At 41.9% G+C, this 25,057-nt stretch overlaps 1 long non-coding RNA gene across 1 annotated transcript in view; it reads left to right on the top strand.

Annotated features, from left to right (window-relative positions):
* The window catches only part of LOC122900718, a 97,425-nt gene that overhangs the window by 66,696 nt on the left and 5,672 nt on the right, over positions 1–25,057 (top strand). The window contains exon 2 of the long non-coding RNA XR_006383307.1: positions 21,955–22,126. This is a non-coding gene — a long non-coding RNA (uncharacterized LOC122900718). The remainder of the gene's footprint in view (positions 1–21,954; positions 22,127–25,057) is intronic.

Raw genomic sequence — 25,057 nt, forward strand, 5'->3', positions numbered from 1 at the left:
TAATATTTGTTGGCAATTCACATATCCTTATTTAAAAAGTACCTGTTCATATTTTTTGCTCAATTTTCAACTGGCTTGTCTGCATTTATTTTTTCTTTGACGTGTAGACATTCTTTATGTTTCTGTCTATGGTATGAGATAGGGGTCAAGTCCCCCACCAACATACCCCATAAAAATATCCAAACGACTCAGCACCATTATTGAAAGTAAAAAATATTCCCTGCTGCTGTGTACTGCCACCCTTGACATAAGTCAGTTCTCCACAAAACCGTGGGCCTATTTCTGGACTTTCTCTTCTGCTTCAGAGGGCTCTTGTTGATTGTGTCTTAATACAGCTTTGTAACTCTTGATATAACTCCAGTTTTGATTTTCTTCAAGATTGTCTTGGTTATTCTTGGCCCTTTGCATTTCCACATAAAATTTTGAGTCAGTTGTCAATTTTTATAATTAAAAAAAAAATGCCAGCGGGGATTTGGAGACAACTGACATCTTTATACCTGTAATTCTTCTAATCTATGCTGTTTAAGTTTCTATATAGAGGTCTTATGTATTTTCCACTGGATTCATTCCCAGGCTCTTAAGTTTGTTATTTTAAAAATTATTTTATTTTATATTTTTTGTGTTTCTTGGGCTGATTTATTTTACTTAACATAATACACTCTAGCTCCATTCATGGGATCTTAAATCTTTTAAATGCAGAAAACATTAAAATATTATTTTTCATTTTCTCATACATAGAATTAATATTGCAATTAATTTTTATATTAACCTTTTATCTAGGTAACTTGGTAAGTACACTTATTAATTATAGTAAATCTTCTATAGATTCTTTTGCATTTTCTATCTACACATAATAATATCTGCAAATAGTGACAGCATTTTTTTCCTCTTTTTTTTTAGTCTTTTTACCATGCATTTCTTTTTTCTGTTGTTATTGAGGTATAATTAACATACAGTGTTATATTAGTATTAGGTATACAGATAATGATTCAACATTTCTGTACATTTCTCAGTGCTCATCATGGTAAATGTACTTTTTTTTTTTTTTTAAGGATTTTATTTATTCACTTGACAGACAGAGATCACAAGTAGGCAGAGAGGCAGGCAAAGAGAGAGAGAGGGGAAACAGGCTCCTTGCTGAGCAGAGAGCCTGATGTGGGGCTTGATCCCAGGACCCTGAGACCATGATCTGAGCCAAAGGCAGAGGCTTAACCCACTGAGCCACCCAGGCGCCCCAAGTAAATGTACTCTTAATCCTCTGTTTCACTCATTTCATCAACCTCCCTCTGGCAGTCACCAATTTGTTCTCTGTATTTAAGAGTCTGTTTTTTGGCTATTTTTTTTTGTTTCTTAAATTCTATATATGAGTGAAGTTATATGGTATTCGTCTTTCTCTGAATGATTTATTTCACTTAGCATTACACCCTTTAGTTTCATCCATGTTTGTTACAAATGGCAAGTTTTTTTTTCAAATTTTTATTTAAATTCCAGCTAGTTAACATACCGTACAATTTTGGTTTCAGGAGTAGAATTCAGTAATTCATCGCTTACATACAACACCCGGTACTCATAATCAGAAGTGCCCCCCTTGATCCCCATCACCCATCTAGCCCACCCTCCACCCACCTCCCTCCATCACCCCTCAGTTTGTTTTCTATCTTTAAGGGTCTCTTACTATTTGTTTCCCTCTCTCTTTTTCTTCCCTCTCCAAATGTTCATCTATTTTGTTTCTTTTTTTTCCCCATAAGAAGTACCTGAACAGTTTATTAGGGTGAGAGATTTTTAAAAAAATTAATTAAAATTTCGGGGTGCTTGGGTGGCTCAGTGGGTTAAAGCCTCTGCCTTCAGCTCAGGTTGTGGTTCCAGGGTCCTGGGATCGAGCCCCGCATCGGGCTCTCTGCCCAGTGGGGAGCCTGCTTCCCCTTCTCTCTCTCTGCCAGCCTCTCTGCCTACTTGTGAACTCTGTCAAATAAATACATAAAATCTTAAAAAAAATTAAAATTTAATTTAAAATTTTTTATTTTAATTTAAATTCAGTTAATTAACATATAATATATTATTAGTTTCAGAGGTAGAGTTCAGTGATTCAGCAGTTGTATGTAACGCCCAGTGCTTATTAAATCACGTGACCTCCTCAATGTCCATCACCCAGCTACCCCATCCCCTCACCCTCCTCCTCTCCATCATCCCTCAGTTTGTTTCCTATGTTTAAGAGTCTTTTATGGTTTGTCTCCCTCTCTGATATCATCTTGTTTTATTTTTCCCTCCCTTCCCCTATGCTCACCTGTTTTTTTTTTTATTTTTTATTTTTTATAAACATATAATATATTTTTATCCCCAGGGGTACAGGTCTGTGAATCGCCAGGTTTACACACTTCACAGCACTCACCAAAGCAATACCCTCCCCAATGTCCATAATCCCATCCCCCTTCTCCCAACCCCTCTCCCCCCAGCAACCCTCAGTTTGTTTTGTGAGATTAAGAGTCCCTTATGGTTTGTCTCCCTGCTCACCTGTTTTGTTTCTTAAATTCCACATGTGAGTGAAATCATATGGTATTTGTCTTTCTTTGACTGGCTTATTTTGCTTAGCATAATGCTCTCTAGTTCCATCCATGTCATTGCAAATGGCAAGATTTCATTCTTTTTGATATCTGAGTAATATTCATATATATATGTATACCATATCTTTTTGATCCCTTCATTAGCCAGTGGACACTTGGTCTCTTTCCATGGTTTGGCTATTGTTCATAATGCTGCTATGAACATGAGGTGTGTGTACCCCTTTGCATCCACATTTTTGTATCCATATTTTAAATACCTAATAGCACAATTGCTGGCTCATAGGGTAGTTCTATTTTTAACTTTTTGAGGAACCTCCATACTGTTTCCCAGAGTGGTTGCACCAGTTTGCATTCCCACCAACAGGGCAAGAAGGTTCCTTTTTCTTCGCATGCTCGCCAACATCCGTTTTTTCCTGTGTCGTTACTTTTAGCCATTCTGACAATTGTGAAGCGATGTCTTGTCATGGTTTTGATTTGTATTTCCCTGATGATGAATGATATTGAGCACCTTTTCATGTGTCTGTTAGCTATCTGGATATCTTCTTTGGAAAATTGTCTATTCATGTCTTTGGCCCATTTCTTGCCTGATTTTTTGTTTTTTTTTTGGATGTTGTTCTTTATAGATTTTGGATACTAACCCTTGATCAGATACATCATTTGCAAATATTTTCTCCCATTCTACTGGCTACCTTTTAGCTTTGCTGATTGTTTCCTTCCCTGTTCAGAAGATTTTTATCTTGATGAAGTCCCTGCAGTTCATTTTTGCTTTTATTTCCCTTGCCTCTGGAGATGAATCTAGTAAGAAGCTGCTATTGCCAGGGTCAAAGAGGTTGCTGCCTGTGTTCTCCTCTAGGATTTTGATATATTCCTATCTCACCTGTAGGTCTTTTATCCATTTTGAATTTATTTTTCTGTATGGTGTAAGAAAGTGGTCCAGTTTCATTCTTCTGCATGTGGCTGTCCAGTTTTCCCCACACCATTTGTTGAAGAGAAGGTTTTTTTTTTTTCCCTATTGGATATTCTTTCATCTTTGTTGAAGATTAGTTGCCCATATAGTTGTGGGTCCATTTCTGGGTTTTCTATTCTCTTCTATTGATCTATGCCTCTGTTTTTGTGTCAGTAGTATATTGTCTTGATGACTACAGCTTTGTAATATAGCTTAAAGTCCGGAATCATGATGCCTCCAGTTTTGTTTTTCTTTTTCAGGATTGCTTTGGTTATTTGTGATCTTTTGTGGTTCCATATAAATTTTTGGCTTGTTTGTTCTAGCTCTGTGAAAAATGCTGGTGGTATTTTGATAGGGACTGCATTAAATGTATAGATTACTTTCGGTAGTATAGATTTCATCAAGGAAATGCAAATTAAAGCCACAATGAGATATCACTTCTTATATCCTTCCTTCCTTCCTTCCTTACTCTGGATATAATCTCTAAATATAAGTAACAATAGAAGTTTTTCTTATTGCTAATCTTAGAGGGAAGCCTTCAACATTTCACCATTAAGTGTGAATATGTGCAGTAGGTTTTTGATTCCTTTCTTTCTTTCTTTTTTTGATAGATACCTGTATCAGTTTAAGGAAGTTCTATTTATAGTTTGCTGAACCAAGGTCTTCTGACTCTAGCCTCTAAAATCTTAGTTTTGACTTTTATACAACTTTCATTTATCTGTTGTAAATGTATTTGGCATTTGACAAGTTTCAGTGTTTGCATTTTGAGAGAGAGTGGGGGAGCGCCAACACTTGTGGCTGTGGGTGTTACCTGTATAGGAGCCTGTCCAGTGTGTCTGATGGAGTTTATTCAATCCCTCTCTCTTTTATCTATTCATGTTTCAAAAGCAAGTTGCAACTTCCCAAAGCTTCTTTGTAAATTTGTTATTCATATTAATATCAAATTAATTTCTTTATCATCAATTCATTGCTAGAGATGTTTGAGTGCAGTGAAATGGAAAAGATTCTCCTGGGCCAACGGTTAGGACAGAGTTGATGTAGGCAATGGTCCTAACTCTTATCTAATACTACCTCAAAGTTGAGATGTTGTCTCTCTTAAGCCTGCTAATTCTTTTTGCTTTTGATTTTTTAAATAACAACCTTATAACAACATTAAATTCAAATTTAAAAAGAGAAAGAAAAAAATCCATTTCTCCATGAAAGAGTTGCTTCTCTTAATTTTTGTATATTTCTCACTACTCTTTTATTACATACTTGTTAAGTTGATGTACTTTAGAAATGATAACTGTTTTGGACAAACTGAAAGTTACAGAAATGTAATGAATGCGGGATTTTTAAAAATAATATTTATTTATTTATTTATTTATTTATTAGTTAGAGAGAGAGACAGCAAGAAAGGGGACACAAGCAAGGGGAGTGGGAGAGGGAGAATCAGGCTTCCTGCTGAAGTAGGGAGCCCGATGCAGGGCTTGAACCCAGGACCCCGGGATCATGACTTGAGCCACAGGTAGCTGCCTAACACCTGAGCCATGCAGGTGCCCATGAATGTGGGATTTGTTAGAAATTTAAACTCTGGTTTTCCTCTTGGAAAAATCAGAGTGGTAATAGATGTTAGACTATTCATAGGCTTCTTTCTATTTTGATGAAGTGGTTGTGGTGTAAATTATTTTATCTTGATTTTACTCTGGGGCTTTTAGAATTAGATTTTGCTGTAGTCAGCTTTGATTTAACGCTTGTATGCATTACAGGTATTAGAAAAAAAATCCCATTCGCCCAAAAGTCTTTGGAGTACCAGCAAACTAATTAAAGCTACCCAGCTCAGTAAATCCATTTTCGATTATCAGTAACACAGTGAATTCTTTTTGTGAGCTCAAAGTTTGCTCAGTACTTGAGGAAAAAACACAATCTATCATATACAGTGTTTGTTGTTCACTTAGTGTAGCTGTAGATTAGAAGTTTTTCGCTTCCAATGATTAAATCTAAGTCATTTGAAAAAAAAAAAAAGAGAAGTATTTCAGTATCTTTTTATTGCAAAGACCATGCATTAACTCAGATAGCTTGAGTGAGGTACACAAAGGTCCAAGGATATAGGTTTGAATGGTAGGTAAACAACTAATTGGCTTTGTCTGTTTCCTGACCTTACGATCACTTCTTACTGAATAAATCTGTTAGTAGTTACTAAATGCCTAGCACTGTCACACAGAAATGTTTTATGTGATTTTATGATGTAATTCTATGTTCTTTAGTTATTAATCAAGCAAAAGTATGGTTGGGCCATTGCAAATGCATCTGTTAAGTATAGGGAAAACATCTTAATTCTCAGTACACTGGATGTTGGTTTAGTGGTGACACATTGTATTTAAAGGCATCAGGAGGCACCTGGTCCTGTCCCTGCTTTGTCACCAATTAAAAGTAGGGCAAACACTTTCTGATCCTGGGTTTCCTAATTGGTACAATGAAGTTAATAATACTTGCCCAATTTATCTTCCAGCTTGAGATGAAGATAAGAATAGAAATTATAAGTGTATGTACTCTTGATTAAGATTCTAATGATAGACATGGTTTGATCGTCAGTCTTTCCTGTTGTTTGACATACATTCGGTGATTTCTCTTAGGCTTAAGGTAGTATTCAGTGATACTTATAAACTAACAAATAGGTCAGAAACTAAGGACTGGCTTAGGAGGCAGTGTGGGATGACAAGAAACTCAGAAATCTCTGGAACTGATGCCTATGTGGGTTTTAGAAGTAGGATTGTAGGGAAAGTCAATAGCTACCTTGACATTGTACCAGTAGCTCCCCTGTGTTAACCTGGAGTTGAAATCAACTAAGAATCACCAGACTTTTTCTTAGCCAATGATATAAACCCCCTCAACTGTGCATTTGTCATCAGAGCACTTTTCAGGATCAAACAAACAAACAAACAAAAAAAACCCCAGATATTTGAAACTCTTCCCCTTTTCCAGTTTTTCCTAACTTTTGAATGCTTTACAGAACTAATGGTGATTAAGCAGAGAGCAGCTGGAGACAGAAGAAAAAAAAGAACTGAAAGAGTCTGGGTTCCTTACCATTAAGATGGCCAATTTTTCATTTGTTTATTAATTTGTTGCTGTTGACTCAAGTTTTTTGTTAATTCATTCAAACTCAAGAGAACCTATTATGGACCCAGTTACGTGTTCTGTTCTCTGCAAACACGAGTCTCTGTCTCGCATCAAATGAGGGAAGTCAGTTTGGAGATAAATGTTGCTTGTAGTCTTGAGTCAACAGCAACTCTGACTCCTTTTTTTTTGTCTGTGTAGTTGGAGTTGATGCCGTTTACTCCTCAACTTCAGTTTCCATAATTTCTGGTGACGAGATCCCACATCTGGTTTAGGAAGCTGCCCTTACACGACCTTCATCTGTGTAGTTTGGGTAGGATTGACCTCTGTGGCGCTGGCATCAGACTGATTTAAGACGGCCATTTGCCCCAATTCTCCACCATGGGGTGGGAACGTAACTCAAGCAGTATCAGTGAGACACTGGAAAAACATATGTAGACACTTTCTGAGAGAGAGGAACTTTCTTTGTCCTCTGGGTGGCGTGAGAAGAGATTATGAGGTCTTGAACAGTTCTTGCCTTTTTGTGGACAAGATGGCGATACCTGGAGCTGCTGGGGTACTGGCACGGTGGTCTGGTAAAGCCAGCACCTCAGAAAGCATATCAGAGAGAGAATGAAATCAGGTATTGGTGATAATGTCTTGGCTGCCAGGTCAATCCTCACAGGAGTGACTTATCTCTAGATATTTCAGTTATATAAGCTCCTAAATTCTCATTAGTTTTTAGAGTAGTTTTATTGATTTACAATTTATATATCATAAAAATCACCCTTAATGTTTTTAAAATAGTTTAAATAGTTAAATCGTTTTAAAACGGTGTATGATTTAATGGTTTTTAGTATTTTCACAGAGTCGTGGAATGTTTACCCCAATCGAGTGTAGGACCTTCTCATCCCTCCAAAAGGCAACCACATGCTTATAATAAGCACAGTTCCTCTCCTTTCTCCCTCAACTCCCCTTCTGCAACCCCTAGCCCTACTTCCCAGCCCTTGGCCACCACTACCATGAATCTACTTCCTGTCTTTATAGAGTGACCTCTTCCAGCCTTTCCATATAAATATGAATCCGTGGTCTTTCAGGATTGGCTTCTTTTATGTAGCATAATCTTTTAAGCATATGGTCACTTTTCCACATCCTTGTTATTGTCCTACTTTTTGAGTATAGCCATCCTAGTGGGTGCGAAGTGGTTTCCCACTGGTTTTGATTCACATTTCCTTATTGACTTATGATGGTGAGAATTTTTTATGTGCTTGCCGGCTACTTGTATACCTTCTTTGAGTTCATTTACTCTGTAGGTCAGTTGGGGTGAGAGATTTCTCCACTTGTAGCAAAGTGATGCTATGTATCTGGTTTAAGGAGATATGTGTCTCCTCTGGGGAAGAGTTTCAGTGCTCTCTGTCTCTCTCAGCTGTCCTTTAATCAACTTTAAATATAACATTCAGAGATGCGTATAAGCTGGAAGTAGCATACTCAATATATTTTCATGGGAACAAGCCTACGTAACCATCACCCAAATCAAGAAACAACATTGCTTGCACCTTGGAAAGTGGCCTCCCTCTCCTGGTTACTGCCCCTCTAAATTTAAATATCATAACTATGCTTTGCCTATTTTTAAACTTTATATAAATGGAGTCATACGGTACATATTCTTTTGTGTCTGGGTTCTTTCATTCAACATCACTTGTGTGAAATTCACCCAGGTTGTTGTTTAGCAGTAGTTTGTGTGTTTATATTGCAGTGTAGTTGCACTGAATGCATATGCTGTATTTTATTCACCCATTCATTCTATTGTTTATGGATATTTGAGTTGTTCCTGTTTTTTGGATATTAGAAATAGTGCTACCACGAACAAGTGTTTTGGAGTACTTTCAATATCAGGAAGATTTTCAGTGATATTCCCTAGAAGCTTTTGCTTAATCTTTCATATTTAGATCTACAGTTCTCCTGCAGTTTTGTATATCCTTAGCAATTGTATTCCTGTGTATTTGATATTTATTTGTGCTACTGTAAGTCCTTCAGAAAGGATTTACTTTTGCTACTAGCAGGTGATTAGGATGGGGTAGTTGACCTTACTCTAGTCTGGGACTGATTTAAATCCGAGCTGTGTTTCATTCTTTTTGACACCTGGGTGTCTCCAGGTACCCTTTTGCAATGGACAAAATGTTTGTGTCCTGTGAAATTCATATGTTAAAACCCTGATCCCAGTGTCATGGTGTTTGAGGTGTGCCTTTGGGAGGTAATTAGGAGATGAGGATAGGACTCTCACACGTGGAATTGGTGCCCTCCTAAGAAGAGGCCAGAGAAGTTAGCTAACTCTCTTGGTGCCATATACAGCAAGAAGACAGCTGTCTGTAAATGAGGAAGAAGGCACTCACCAAGAATGTGACCATGCTGGCATCCCGATCTCAGGCTCCCAGCTTCTAGAACAAAGAGAAATAAGTGTTTGTTGTGTAAAGCACCCAGCCTATGGTAATTTGTAATAACAGCCTAAACTAAGATAACATATTCCGGGATATTGTCTTTCACAAGTCCCAAATGAAAGCCTGAGTGTTTAATCAGGGACCCTCCTCTTTGGTAACTCCTGAAATATTTTCAGTTTGTCTCCCTGCAGCTCCTAAGGCTGCTGAAAGCTCAGCTCTCAGCTTTTCTGCCTCTTAGCCATTTTCTGCTTAGCTTTCAACAAGCCATTTATGAATTAGCAAACACATCAAGGGGAAAAGTGGGGCCTAACATCAAATTCACTCTTAGCACTTGTCTTTCTTTCTCTTTTTTTAATCTTAGACCCTCAAGTCTTGGTTGCTTGGTCTTGCTTGAGTCCTTTAAGCAAATATGTTTTTTCCCCCCCAAGCAAATGTTTAAAAAAATACTTTACACAGCTTTTCTAATTTTTATCAGTAGGGAAGTTAGTTTGATACTAGCTTCTCTGCCGTAGTTGGACATAGAAGTAGTGGAGAGCTATTAAATGTTTAAGAGCTGGCTCTTGGGGCTGGGGGTGGGTGAGGAGAGTTTAATTTGTAGTGTTTGCTGATTTCCATAATGCCGATCCTCTCATGGCCAATTTTGGGTGACCAAACTAACATAATTGAACACAGAATTGAGCAAAGAAGCATACTGTGGGCTCTCATGAGCTATTACAGAGAGGCTGTAGCACACTATTGTGTGTAAATGGGGTGTAATCCCATTCCATTGACTATTCTCCCCAATATGCGTGAAAAGAGCTGTTTATTCCACACCATTAATATTTCCATATCTAGGTATTGAGGGCCCCACTCTCTATCTGAGTGATTGTGTATGGGGGCAGTTTATTAGTAGATAGGATCACTGGAAAGGTAGAGTTCTGTGTCTGAAATTTACATTGAAAAGAAGCTAAAAGTATGATTTCTGAAGGGGAGGTAGTCAGAAACATGAAGAAACTGCATTAGATATATTCAAAAACCTTAATGATAATTATAATAAATATTAAAGAAAGAAGTGGTATAATTTTCATCAGTGAAACAGGTAAAAAAAATTAAAACACATATTTTGAGTACAAAATTCCACAAATAAGACCACACATAGCCCCAGACTCTCATATCTTGTGGGAAAGGAAGCAATTATAATCATTCTGGAAAGAAATATGTATCCCAGGACTGTTTTTACCCTGTGACCAAGTAATTCTGCTTTCATAAATAAACCTTAAGAAAGTAATCAAACATGGTGAAAAAAAGAAATCCACTTAAAAATGAAGAGGAATTGTAGATTATGTTTGTAATAAACGAAAATGATGTTTTTCAAGAACTTTTAAAGATGTTAAACAGGATGTAAAATTAAAATAAAAACAGGATATGATGCTTCACATTTTACTGAATTTTGTGAAAATGGAAATTCATATGTATAGAGAAAGGAAAGGAAATAGATTTAAAAAATCATGGGATTATCTCTTACAGTGGAATTGTGGGCAATTTTTGTTTTCTTGTTTTCTTCATGTTACTTTTCAGATTTTCTAGTTCTCTAAATAAATTTGTGTTACTCTTACATTCTGAAAAAAGCCAAGAAGCATGGCAGCAGGGGGAAAATATTTTTGTAACCCATCCCTAGGTGTGCAAAGACCATTTTCTGTTTGAGATTAATAACCAGTCTAATTAGGAGAGTCTCAGTTGAATCATATGCTAAGCTGTTTGCAAATGTGCTGGTTATATTTTCCTATCTCTAGGTCAGAATTTTCTTCTGGTGCCATACTGTAATTTAACAAATAAATGTCAGATACTGAACAGAGAGAGAGGGAAAAAGGCAGTTCTTGGGGGACAAGTACAAGAGGCATTTAAGAAATAAGTTATTTTAAAATCAGATCACTTTGATGGACTTTGAACTTCCTCTAGATTGTATGGAACTGTGACACAGGGTTCTGAAGAAAGCACCTGCTGGCCCAGTGTGAGCTCACAGGCCCTGAACAATGAAGACCTTTGAAAAGACAGAAAATCAGAGTGTGTTCTATAGGGAGCCAGTCTTTCTTTCCCTAGGGGTTGTGCAGACTTGCTAGAACTTTCATGCTTTCTTTCCCCTACTTTCTAGTTATTTTTCCTTCCAAGTGGTGCTAGGCTAGAATTTATTTGAATTTCTAAAGACTTCTTAAACTGATTAGCGAGATTTCTCTGTTTGCTAAAGTTACTATCATTTTACCATCCGAGTTCTAAAGAATTAAAGAGCATATACGAGAAGATAAAAATAAGTGAAACGTACTGTTTTCCCCCCTTGTACCAAGAAAAGGGTTTTAGAGACTTAAAAGTAATTTTTTTGGTTATGAATATATATGTATATACATACATATAAGTGTATTTATGTGTGTGTGTATACATATGTGTATCAACTTACTGTAGTTTTTAAAAACAGTTTCAAGATCTACCTTCCCATGAAAACAATGTTATGTTTGGGTTTCCACAGAAGTCTAATATTTATCTCTTAAGATCTAAGTGAAAATGTTGCATATTTGTGTTTCAAAATAACATAATCTCACATTTTTAAACATCTTACTGTTTAAAAAGTGCTTTTATTGTAAAATGCAGCAAACACACAAAGAGAATGGATTGCATATATGCACAGTTTAAAGGATAATAGAAAAATGGGCAAGTGAGTTGTTACCATGTGGCCTAAAGGTAGAGGCCCGCTTAACCTCGTTTATATTACCACCTAGTACACATTTACACACCCACTCTCATGCCACCATTAAAAAACACCAAAAACCAGAAAACAAAAAAACCTCTCAGCAAAGTAGAAATTGGTGGGAAATTCCTTAGTGTGAGGTACGGCTTCTACCAAAAAACCCCTTTTCCAAACAGAGTGTTGAATGAATAGGAAAAAGCTATCCATTGTTTCCACTGGCATTCAACATTTTACTGGAGGCTTTAGCAAATGTAGAAGGTAGGAAGGAGAAATAAAAGGCACACTGATCAAAAAGGAAGAAGTGACATTTATATATTGAAAACTTGATTGTGTATGTAGAAAATCCTAAGGAATTTACAAGGAAACACAGAAGTGAGAAGAGAATTTGGCAAGGCCCCAGTAGGCAAGGTCAACAAACAGAAGCCACAGCGTTTCTCTGTGTGCCCCAGTACGACCAGCCCTGCGGGTGCAGCCGGCGCACCTCGCCCGACTAGGGACGCCCCTGGACGCGCTCGTGGCGCCCGGAGAGGTTCATGGAGCGGGAGGTGTCGGAGCCCCGACTCAAACACCGGCCGGCGCGGGGGGAAAGCTGGTGTCCTCTGCGGTGGCGACTCCACAGGAATTATCTAGGGGCACCGACGCGGGGGCAGCTCGGTCCGGTCCTCACTCCAGCACCGGCCCCGCCGCAGCCACCCCAGCTCCCGCCGCGCCCCTCCCCGCAGGCGCCGGCCCCCCTGGAGCGGCGCCCCCGCCCCCGCCCCTGGCTCCCAACGGGCGGACACCGCAGGGACCGCGAGGAACCGCGGGAGGACGCGCGGACTCGGACCGCCCGCTCGGATGCTCGATCTGGGCGGGGCCGGCTCGGAGGGTTCTGGGACAGGTCGCGGAGCTGGGGCGGGGTGGGGGTGGGGGGTGAGGGGTGCGGAGCAGCACGCGCACCCAGCGCGGGCGGGGGAGCCGCTGGCCGGCCGTTGGGATCGCCCTTTGCCCTCTCGCGCTTCTCGCCGCTCGTTGCAACGGAGCACCCGCTGGCCCGGTGGCCCGAGCCTAGAGCCCGTCGCGGCGGCTTCACCAACGAGCTTCGTCCCGCTGGCGTCTGCCCGGGACCGAGCTGGCCCGCACCTCCCCTCCGCCCGGTGAGCCGGCGGCGCCGCCAGGATCCCGCGGGTCCCTTGCCTCGGTCCCCCGCACGTCCCGGGGGTATCCCGTCGGGCGGGCCCGGTGTCCTGCTCGGGCCCCCCAGGAACAGTAACTACTTCTCCAAGGACCACATGGACTCGCCGTTGGTCACCTGAGCAGTTCGGTGCCTTTAGGCGGTGGGAGCCATTCTGTCATCCGCCAGATCCTTCCGGAAGACTAGGCCGAGGGCCCTGGTGGGTGCGCTCCGGGAAGGCGCAGTGAGAGCGGATGGCAACCAGGGACCCAAGGCATTCGGAGAAGAGGCCCCATCCGTGGGATTGTACTGGGCATCGAGGCCCCTGGAGGCCACTGGAGAGTTACTTCCTGCAGGGGCGGTTCTGTGTCTCTGAAGGGGAACCTCGCGTCTGAGCCCCGGAGATCGCTTGGGTACGAAAAACCCCGTGTCTTCTGTGAATGAGCTCCTTCACGACGCCCAGCTCAAGTGGCCCTCCCTGGGGGGGTGTCATCCGGGTTCAGCAGGGCTCTCTGGTCCCGTCTCACCCTGTGTCTGCTTCTCAAGAGGTCGACAAAGGCCGTCAACCCAGTTCTCCATGTCCTCAAGTTCAAGAAGAGACCGGGAGGAACGCTGTCCAGCCTGTCAAGGAGGACTTCTCCTCCACATCTGGCAGCCGGAAGGATGGAAAATCTCAGTGGCACTGCTGCGCCACTGCCCCTGTTGTAGGGGTGCGGGGAGCTGCCGGCGCCTCCGCAACTTCCTTGTACAGTCATTGCTGAAGACCTGGGTTTGGAGAAGACAGCAGAGTGCCACTGGTTTAATAAGGTCTTCAAGCTAAACCCAAGGCCACATTGGACCACAGTGCCCTGCTGCCTGCCATCAGCCAGCTTCACTTTGCAGATCCTGGTTACTGAGATGTTACCAGCCCCTGACTTGGCTGACCTGTCCTCCAGGCCCCTGATCTCTTCCACTTCTCCACCTTCTCCTGTACGAAGGATTGCTTGTGAAATGAGTAACACAGCTCCTTATCCTCCTTTTGCCGTACCTGCGGATTCTTTCTCCTTTCAGGGTCAAGGTCGTCTTTGGGGTCCTACTTCATCATGAGAATGGAGACCCTGGCATCCCCATCCGTCAGTCACAGCTGTAGCATCTTCTGTTTTGCTCTCCCCATACTCCTAGCACCCGGGTCCTTCACTCAGCCTGCCTCTCAGAGAATGGAGCCTATGCCTGTGTGTGTGGATTCTCTTCCCTTTCTCCTCCCACACCCCCTCGGGCAGTTCCCAGGCTTCACAGGCTGGCTGCTCACTGCTTCTGCAGTCCTGTGCACTCTCATCAGCTGCGCATCTGGAGTTCCAGACCACTTTGGAATGTAGTGTCACGGACATGGACACCATCTGTGTTTTTCATATCTCCATCTTGAGGGAACTTCACCCCCACCCCCAGGGTCTGGGGAGAACTTATTATTTTCAGTGGCACTTCTTGATTCTGAGAACACGTCCCCCTGTGGCAGGCATTGCCTCAGGCTCTGTTCTGCCAGCTTACCCCAACAGTCAGCTACCCCAATGCAACTTCCAAGTTCCCTCTGACTCTGGAGCCACTCCTCAGCCCACATTTGGGGTCCCTGATGGGTGCAGCCTGGGGCCACCCAATTGTAGCCCTTTCCCTTTTGCAACTAGGCAGCCCCAGCGGAAGGTCCTAATTTAACACCTGTAATAGCCCAGCCACCCAAGGAAGCACAACTCAACCAGGTTTGTGGATTTGCTGTCCCCAGATTCCACTCTTTGGTGTCCCTGCCAGCACCCAGCCGCAACTGGGAGCCATCCCAGACATTTTCCCATTGGTACAGCTACTACTTTTGGCTTTAGAGCCGCTGCCAGCGTGCCCAGCATTGGGGACAGTAGCTCACTTTATTAACCACTGCAGACCTATCGGTGTTTATGGGTTCTGCAGCCTTAACGGGTAGCAACAGTTTGGGGATGACTTAGGCTGCCCAGGACCCACCTCCATTCTGGAACACTCAACTTTGGTGCAGGATGAAGCAGATTCCAATACCTCATGTTAAGGACTCTTAGATCTGGCCATCTGGGTCTTGCTGGCCAATAACACTCCAGTTGTGAATGGGGAGTCCACCTGTACAGAGAGCACATCTGTCCTGGGAGACTCTTTCCTTCCTGCCTATAGTCAGAGCCCTTGGGGCTAGCTGGGCAAAGGCACATCTGTAGCTATTGGAGGAGTCAGCACCACTGAGAAGAAATGAGTGCCAGGTGACACCTTTGTTTCTTGCCATGTCAGATCTGTGGGATCCCTTCGTGTGAGAGCACATCTGTTGCAGCTGAAGAGACCAGCACCATCCTATGTTAGGTGGTACTTCTCTTGCCGCCTTTCGTCAGGGTTCCTCAGGTCTCCCCCCCCCCCCCCACTGCTGGCCACAGCAGGTGGGCTGCAGTGGGAGGGATTAGCTCCCTACTTGTGCTGGAGATCCTTCTCTTCATGCTTTAGAGCAGCTGAGGCATGCCTGGCCGGACTCCAGCTTCAGAAGTCACAGCAGCCAGTAGCATACCAGTGCTTGTAGGTGCTCCTGTTTCTACCTACAGTCAGAGCCCCTGGGGCCCCTGGGGTACAGAGGAATCTGACATCACCAGGCTTGGGCTTGGTGACCTTCCACCAACATTCTGAGCTGCTGGGATGCTCATAGTCAAAGCAGGCTCCTGTTGCAGTCAGACAGACCATGTCACACAGTTTTGGGGAGATACTTCTGCTCTCGCTTGTAGGCAGAATACCTGGCCAGCCAGCCACGGTACCCCCTTTGACTTTTAGGGGTTAGCACTACTGAGAAAATACCCATGCTTGGAGGCACCTTTATTCCTACCTTTGGTCAGAGTAATGTCAAGTTCAGCCTTCTGTCTGGGGCACCGCTCAGGACTAGTGGGAGACAGAAGTGAAGGAGCACCCACTCTTCATATTCTCCTAGTGCAAGATGCAGATCTCAGCATTAAAGAGACAGATGCTTGCCTGAATGGAACCTGCTCTGCTGGGAAGAGGCTCGGCCCCCTAAAGTTTCGTAAAGCAAACAGAACCTCCTCCTTCCTACTGTAAGCCGGAGGTCTCACACCTTGGGGTATGTGTATGTCTGAGGGTGTGGGATAGACAAGGCTGGTCAGCAATCAAGACTTGAGAAGTTACACCATGTAGAGTAGAAGAGAGTTCTTTCTCTATGTAGCATCAGCTGAGCCCTTCTTGACTTTGACTGTTAGCCTGGTGGACCCCTAGCCTGGCTGACCCCTAGCCTGGCCGACCCCCACTCTGGGTCAGTTTTCCACTCATTTTGGAGCTGGTGGGTGCCCCCTGTGCCTATTGTGCCCCCCCTCCTTGCTCCTTACTCATTTGCTCTAATGAGCCCAGTCTTTCTGTCCCAGATTTCATGTATAAAGCCTTGTTCTTGCCAATTCATCCTCTGCTCATGTGTCTTTGCTCTTGGACTTGGCTTTAGAGGAAGAACGGTGTATGAATGATGACACGTTTGGCCAAAACCTAATTATGAAAAGTTTTGTGTGGTGCTCAGCAAATAGGAAGTGAATGTTCCCCCACTTTCTGACCTCAGGTGCTGACTGCTGTAGTGTCTGTGTTGCTAGTGGAAGGAGAGCAGCCCAAGAGGACGTGAGACCCAGGGGATGGAGAGATGCGGAGGCTTGCCCTGGCCTTTTCCCTCTGGGTTTCTCTCCTACGATTTGACCTCATTGCAGATGAGACCGTTCCCCATGTGTGTTCAGAAACAACAGCGTCATTTAAAAATGTTCTGATGTCTTTTCTTTTGGTCTTTTCTTTTAATTTAGGCTTAGGCCAGTTATTTTCATATGTCCACACTTTACCCAGAGAGGATGGCCTAGCATCTAGGTTCATGGACTTGTAGGAATAAAGGCAGGAAGAGCTCACACCTGCTCTGTAAGGATGGAAAATGTAAACATATTACAATTGTTATCACACTGCTTAAAAATCCAGAACATACCCTCTTTTTGGGTGAATAACTAGTTAGGGCTTATCTGGGAAAATAACCAGTTCAGCTCTTGTCTGTACCACTAAAATACCAAATTGCAGGAGTTACACTTTCATCCGAAAAAGGCTGACCTTAGAGTCCTGGGGTGTCCGCACTAGATTTAATTGCTGCCAATGCAGCCATTTCTAAAACATTTCACATCAGGAGAAAACCTACTTAAGCTGGGGGAGAGGGAGAAGGGCAAGCATTTCTCTTGGCAAATTCCATATTATTTTATTAGAATTTATTATGACTCTGTAGTAGACTCTTCTTGGCCCTAGTGATAGAGTTGAAAAAGATCTCTTGCCCCAGAGGAGTTTGCAGTGTATTGGGGAAGACAGAGGAGCAGACCAAAAATTACAACTGGAAGGCCAAGTGCTAGGGTAATGGGATAAGGCAAGAAGGAGATGAAACTAAATCTGACATAGAAGGAAAGGAATGAGTTGCTCCTTAAAGAAGAAAGGGGAAGGAGCCAGGTGGGGAAGGGCTATTTCCAGGTCAAGGAGACCATATGTAAACAGTTCAGGTAGGGATGGAGGTCCTGAGCCAGCGGGGCACCAGGCAGGAGTCCGGTGTGCCTAGTGGCTGAATCGGGCTGGGAGACGCTGTTGCAGGATTCAGCAGTGCAGGTGGTGAACACACCTGTCGTGAACACGTCGTATACCATGATGCGGCATTTGTCTAGCATCCTGAGAGGGAGCGGAGTCATGAAAGGATTGTGGGCAAACAAGGGGAAAGATTATATGTAAACTTTAGAAACACCTCTGTGGCTGTGTGAGAAGGGAAGAATTAAATAGGAGCTGGAGCAGAGGCAAAGAGGCTTATGGGGGACTTTGCAGTGACCTTGGCAAAGACAAGACCACGGGCTCCTCAGTCATTGGTGGGGACGGTGACGGGGTGGGGGGGGACAGGAGAGGGAGGTGAGGTAGAGAGTTTCAGCAAGACCTTGCCCCTTCTTGTCATCACTTGTGGGCAAGATACACATGAGTGGTTTTGGCAAAAATAATACAAGTGCAATTTTTAATAGTGTGAGAAGCTAGTGGAAAGCTCAGGTGATATTCAGCAGGCAGTTTATTTAATCATTACTAGTTCAATCATTATCAATTTAACACATTTATTGAGCATCTGGAATGTGTTAAAGACCATTTTAGGTAGTGGCATCAATTACAAAAAGGCAAATTCCCTGGTCCTTTGTGGAGCCTATGTTCTAGATGGAGGGGAAAAAATAATAAACAGTAAACACAATAAGTAAATTATCTGGTAGGTTAGCCAGTGACAAATGTTGTGGAGAATAAAGCAGTATATAGTGTTGAGACTGGGGTAGAGAGAAGCATAGATTTCAGTTTTAAAAGGGTGGACAAAGCAACCCTTACTGGGAAGGTAAGATTTGAGCAATTGAATAGGCCATGGATGTATAAGAGAAAAGCATTTCACAAAGTGGGAATGGCCCCTACTAAGCCCAGGGAAATGATGCCTGGTATTCTCGGAAGCAAGGAAGTAAGCTAATGGGTCTGGAATGGGGTCAGCAAGTGGGAGAGTGGGAAGAGAGGAGGACAGAGAGGAAAGGGGTGGGGGGCCCAGGCCACGAGGGCTTCGCAGTCTATAGTAAGAAAGTTGACTTTTATTTGGTGATGGGAATGTTTGGAGGGTTAGAGCAAAGGATGACATAATCTGACAGGTTTTAACAGGATCATTCTGTTTGCTGGCATGATGGTGGAAGCAGGAAGACTTGTCAGGAGGCTTAGGCTGTAGTCATTACGCAGGCGTAATGATGACTTGGACACAGTGATGGGAAAGAAGTGTCAAGAGTTTTCTATGTATGTGGGAATATTTGCCATTAGGCTGGATGATGGGAGGGTGTGCTGCTGGGGGAGAGGAGTGCATAGAGTTGGCACCATAGGCTAGAGAAGAATTTTGGTTTCATCAGTGCATACTCGTTTATCAGACCCATGGAAACCGGCAGGTGAAGGAGATTTCAGAAGGGAAAAATAAGGACAAGATTGAGGATATCAACCTTCTTGATATGTGTGGTTGAGACGTTGGGTATATGTCTAGAGAAAAGGCTAAGGTCTTAACCTCACAACACCTCATAAACAAATTTCAGATGGGTTGAAGACACCAAATATTAAAAAATTATGAGGGTTTAGAAAAAAGTTTAGGAGATGCTATTTTATAATTTTGGGATATGAAGGAGTTCTTAAGATTAAAAATCATAAAATACTGAGAAATATGACTTCATTGAAATGAATATCCTTTTATTTAAAAACCATTAACAAGATGAAAAGACATAGGACAGACTTCACACTTTTTTCTCCTCAAAAGGCACAATTCAGAAAGTGAACTGGCAAGACGCGGACTGGTAAAAATATTTGCAAAACATATATCTAACCAAGGCTGGTGAAGGAGTCTTACCACTTGGTAATAAAATGCCAGATTCCTCCATAAAATACGGGTAAAACATTTGAATAATCCTTTTACAAGGAAGATGCACAAATGTCCAATAACATTAAAAAAAACCCCTCATCATTAGTCTTCAAGGAAAGGAAGATTAAAACCACAGTGAGATACCATTCCATACTCACCAAAATGGATAAAGTTGAAAAAACCTGATAGCTTCAAATATCAGCAGAGATCTGGAGTGTCTGCACATCTCCTCAACCTCAGTTAAGAATGTAAAGTCTCTCACTTTGAGAGATGTTCATGCGATTCCTCATACATCTATACACATACCTGTCCTGACTCAATGGTTTTATTCCTACGCATTTACCCAAGAGAGATGTACACAAAGACACTTGTACCAGAATATTCATAGCAGTTTTAGTCAAATGAAGCCAAACCTGGAAATATCACAGGTGTCCATCTGTAAGAAAACGGAAAACAAACTCTGGTGTGTTTATACTACTCAGCTGTCAGAAGGAGTAGATCTTGATAGCAGGTAACAGCATGGAGGATTCAGGAAAACCCCATGTTGAGTGAATGGAGCCTTCTGCCTGGGAGCGCATCCTGAATATTTCACCATGTGGAATATGCTAGAACAGACCAAAGTTACCTGAAGTGGAAATAATCTCTGAAATGTTGGGGAGGGACTGCGGAAGGACCCAGGGATGCAGCTGGTCCCTAGCAAGGAGCAGAGCAGGGAATTGCCCCTAACGGAGCCAGGTCTGCTCTGGAGGGGACCTCCAAGAACTGAGCTGTTCTTTCCCTGGGCTTCCGTCCTGCTTCCGAATTAGGCAGTTACTTCATGGGTGAAGTTGCCAGTTTACTCAGCAATACCAAGTGAATCATATGCTGACAATTTCTCACTCCTTTAAGTGAGATTTATAGTTTTCTTATTATATGTCTGCTTAAAATGAGCAAATATATAAGAAAACGTGTAAAGGAGAAATAAGAGTGCATTTTAGATATCCTTACTGTGGTAGGTAGAATTCTTGAGATGGCCTCTAAGATTCCTTGGAATCTTGGTGTAGACACTCTGAGTTGCCTCCCCCATCCTTTGAGTGTGGGCAGGACCTGTGAATATCATGCTTATCACTCTAAGTCCTTATGCTACCCTTGATGGGAAAGGGAAATTATCCTTGGGTGGGCCTGACCCAATCAGTTGAACTTTAAGTGAATCAGGGGCAGACATTCTCCTGCTGGCCTGGGAAAAACAGTCATGCCATGAACTACCTGTGGAGGAGTCTTACCTGTGGTTAAGACCTGAGGGAAGGCCCTAGCTAACATCTAGCCAGAAAATGTGACCTCAGTCCTACAACTGTTAGGAATAGAATTCTGCAACAACTTGAGTGGATTAGAGAGAACCTTGAATCCCAGAGGAGACAGCAGACCCAGCTAATACCGTATCAGCCTGTGAGACCTTGAGCAGAGAGCTCATCTCTACTGTGCCTGGACTTTGGGTCAATGGAAACTATGAGGTATAAAGACATGTTTTAAGCCACTAAGTAATTTTTAATGTAGCAATTGAAAATGATTATATGCATATATCCAGTGACTTTAGTAGACATTGGAAAGTTTTTCAGTTCAGGAAATATACTAGAAGTAAGGCAGGAAGCTAGCAGGGAGGATAGGGCTTGAACCAGACTTTTTGGAAACCTAACCACAGGGAGATTTGGAAAGAGTCCCATGAGTGCTTGGGAGGCCTATTTCCTGAGCTGAGTCGAATGGAGGGGTCTTCATCCTCAGGCTTGAACTTTGGATGTGACTGGAATGTTTCTGTGTCCTTCCATGGGATAAAGAAATTTTCCTGGGAAAGGAGGCTGGTTCTCTCACTTTTGAGTGTAGTTGTATTAATACTATTTAGTTGGGCAGTTCATACTTTCACTCTCCCAGATAACTTTCACTGTGGCTTGGTTTCCTGGGGGTCTTTATTCTTAGGACCACCTGCTGTGAAGTCATGCTGAGCTTGTCCACCTGGAATCGCAGACATTTGTGTTTGGACACATATATAGGGCGTCCCAGCCTCTTCGAGAGAGGGGCCTGCGGTCTCTTACTGGTCCAGCTAGTCCAGCTGTGGTTTGTGAGGATGTCCCAGTCTTAGCGTGAGTGCTTTAGAACAATGAACATAAGTAATATCTTCTAATTATCTCTCTTTTCTTCACTTAAACATCCTTTTTCCTTTAATTGTTCTACTTCTGGAAAGAGTTCCGGAATCCCCAGTCTCCTCCTTGGACACCCGATGGAAACTATGTCACACAGTGATGCTTTAGGTAAACTAGGTGTCTACAGGGCTCAATGCTACCTTCTTCCATTTAGCCCTGACTGATACAGGGCAGTGGTTAACCAGTAAGTTAATTAATTCAAATATTCAGGCAAGATTTAGTGAACTCTTACATGTGCCTGGAATTTTGCAAGGATCCAGGGGTGTAAACATAAAATGACATGACTCTGCCCCCGTACTGCCAGAGTTTAAAATTTAGTTGGAGAAATAGCATGTGCCCAATTAATAAGATGCCGTATGAGGATTGTGTAATAAGCATGAATTAACAGCTTCTAGGAAAGCCCAGGTGCTTTGTAATTGCCAGTCTCTCTTTTTCTTCCTCTATACAAGGTTTTGTGGAAGATTGCTTCTGGGAATGCTCAAACTCTGTGAGAAGATTCGTAGAGTGCCCCCTTGCCCCTGGCACCCCCAGCTCCAGCTGCTGCCGTGGAGATATTAGGGGGACATAGCCCTGATGTCATCTTCTTGTTCATATGCTGGAAAGGACCTGAATTAAAGAAAGGTACTATATCTCATGTGAAATGATGGGGCAGAACCCCCATGCAGACCACTTGAGGATTTTTAAAAATATTTATTTTATTATTCATTAGAGAGAGCAGGGGGAGGGGCAGGAGGAGGGGAAGAGAGAGAATCCTCAAACAGACTTAGCCTCCCCGCAATACCCCCCATGCCCAGGAGGGAGCCCAACATGGAACTGGATCTTAGGACCCTCAGATCATGACGGGAGGAGAAATCAACTGTTGGCCACTCTACCAACTGAGTCACCCAGGTGTCCCCCACTTGAGGATTCTTCTCTGGGTCTGTTCTTAAGAAAAAAATTCGTCTTGCCAAATTCAAGCCTGATTCTGATAAAGCCTCTAGTTTTCTCTTTGCTTTTATAGGAACTGTAGAATAGAGGAAAGTGTTAGACAACATTAATTGATTGTAATGCACCAAATAGAGAATGTGAGAAAAATCTATGGACAAATTAACTAGTTTCTTCAAGAAGTAAATGAAAATAATAAAAAAGGGGGAAGAGGAACTTACAGTTTAAAAGACAATCAAGAAATATATGACATATCCAAACTAAACAAAGATGTATTGTTTAGATCTGGGTTCAAATATTCCAGCTGTAAAAGCCAAAGCTTACTTAGATCATTGGACACATTTGAGCACTGATTCTCTATTTAATATTAACTAATGGTTATTTTTATATGCATCAAAGATAAAGATATTTTGGCTTTCTTAATAAAGGAGTCTGTAATGTTCATGATATACACAGAAGTATTTGTGGGTGAAATAATATATTTCTGGATTTAAAAAAATGTAAAAAAATATAAAAATGTCAAAAGTGTAAAAAAAGTGTGGTTAGGTATAAGGAGATGGAGAATTGAAGAAAGCAGGATGTTCATCTTTTGTTAACAGCATGTTGAAATGAGTGGTGGAGTCTTGGTTCTTCACTTTACTTTTTTTTTACTTTTTTATGTCTCAAAATTTCAATTAAGAAGTGTTAAAAAACATGGTCCTATGCCAACTATTTGTTAAGAGTTTTTTCTCATTGCCACAATTTTGTGTTTTCCAGGACACTACACTTGTAATTATTTTGGCAATCTTTCAGTATCAGCCTGATACTGTTTTAAAAGTATTTTATTTCTATTGCAGTTCTCACCATTCATGTCAAAGGTAAAGGGTATCATCTGAAGGGACTCTCTGGGGAGGAAGAGGACATAAGTCAAGCAGTTCTGTGTGTAGTCTGCTCTGACCCAAACAAACAGACTGCTATTTCTAATTTCACATTTCAATTATTGAAATGTGTTATCAAATTATTGTTGTTATTATTAACATGTAAAAAGCTAGTGATTACTTACATATATTACTTCATGAGTGTGGGGATGAGTATGCACCCATGAATTTATCATTACCTTCAAGGCCATCAGCTCTCAGTTTTCTCGTGCCCCCTTTACTACTACTACTACTACTACTACTACTACTACTACTACTATTGTTATTTGTGGTAAGAATATTTAACATAAGGTCTATCTTCTTAGCAACTTTTCAGTATACAATGTACTGTAAGCTATAGCAATCATACTGTATAGTAGATCTCCAGAAGTTGCCTTACACAATTTTTAAAATTTTTAAATTTTAATTTTAGTATAAGTTAACATGCAGTGTAACAGTATTAGTTTTAGGTGTACAATATAGTGATTCAACACTTCCATACAACACCTGGTACTCATCACAAGTGCCCTCCTTCATCTCCATCACCTGTTTCACCCAAACCACCATCTACCTCTCCTCTGGTAACCATCAGTTTGTTCTCTATAGTTAAGAGTATATTTCTTGGTTTGTGTCTTTGTGTCTCCCCGCCCCCCCCTTTGCTCATTTGTTTTGTTTTTTAAATTCCACATATAGGTGAAATCATACAGGAATTGTCTTTCTCTGACTTACTTATTTCACTTAGCATTATACTTTCTAGACCTACCCATATTGCAAATGGCCAAGATTTCATTCTTTGTTATGGCTGAGTAATATTCCAATGTGTGTATATAACACACCTCCCTCATCCATTCATCAATCAGTGACTACTTGGGCTGCCTCCATAATTTAGCTATTGTAAATAATGCTCCTATAAACATAGCAGTGCAGGTAATCTTTTGAATTCATGGTTTTGTATTCTTTGGGTAAATACATAGTAGTGCAATTGCTGGGTCATAGGGTAGTTCTATTTTTAACTTTCTGAGAAATCTCTGTACAGTTTTCCACAGTGACTGCCAGTTTGTACTTCTAACAATAGTACACAAGGGGTCCTTTTTCTCCACATCCTTGGGAACACTTGTTTCTTGTGGTTTTTTTTTTAAAGATTTTATTTATTTATTTATTTGATAGACAGAGAGAGATCACAAGTAGGGAGAGAGAGAGGGGGAAGCAGGCTCCCTGCTGAGCAGAGAGCCGTATGTGGGGCTCGATCCCAGGACCCTGAGATCATGACCTGAGCCGAAGGCAGAGGCTTAAACCACTGAGCCACCCAGGCGCCCCTCTTGTGTTTTTGATTTTAGCCATCAGACATGTGTGAGGTGATACTTCATTGAAGTTTTGATTTGCATTTCCCTTATGATGAGTGATGTTGAGCATCTTTTTGTGTGTCCGTTGGCCATCTGTATGTCTTCTTTGGAGATATATCTGTTCATGTCTTCTGCCCATTTTAATTGGATGATTTGTTTTCTTTTTTTCTTGTGTTGAGTTAGATAAGTTCTTTATGTATTTTGGATACTAACTCTTTATCAGATATGTCATTTGTCATTCTTCTCCCATTCCTTTGGTTGCTGTTTGGTTTTGTTGATTATTTCTTTCACTGTGCAGAAGCTTTTTATTTTGATGTAGTCCAAATAGTTTATTTTTGCTTCTCTTCTCTTTTCTTTGCCTTAGGGGACATAGCTAGAAAAATATTGCT

Source organism: Neovison vison, chromosome 2 (assembly GCF_020171115.1).
Source record: "Neovison vison isolate M4711 chromosome 2, ASM_NN_V1, whole genome shotgun sequence".
NCBI classification, from domain to species: Eukaryota; Metazoa; Chordata; class Mammalia; order Carnivora; family Mustelidae; genus Neogale; species Neogale vison.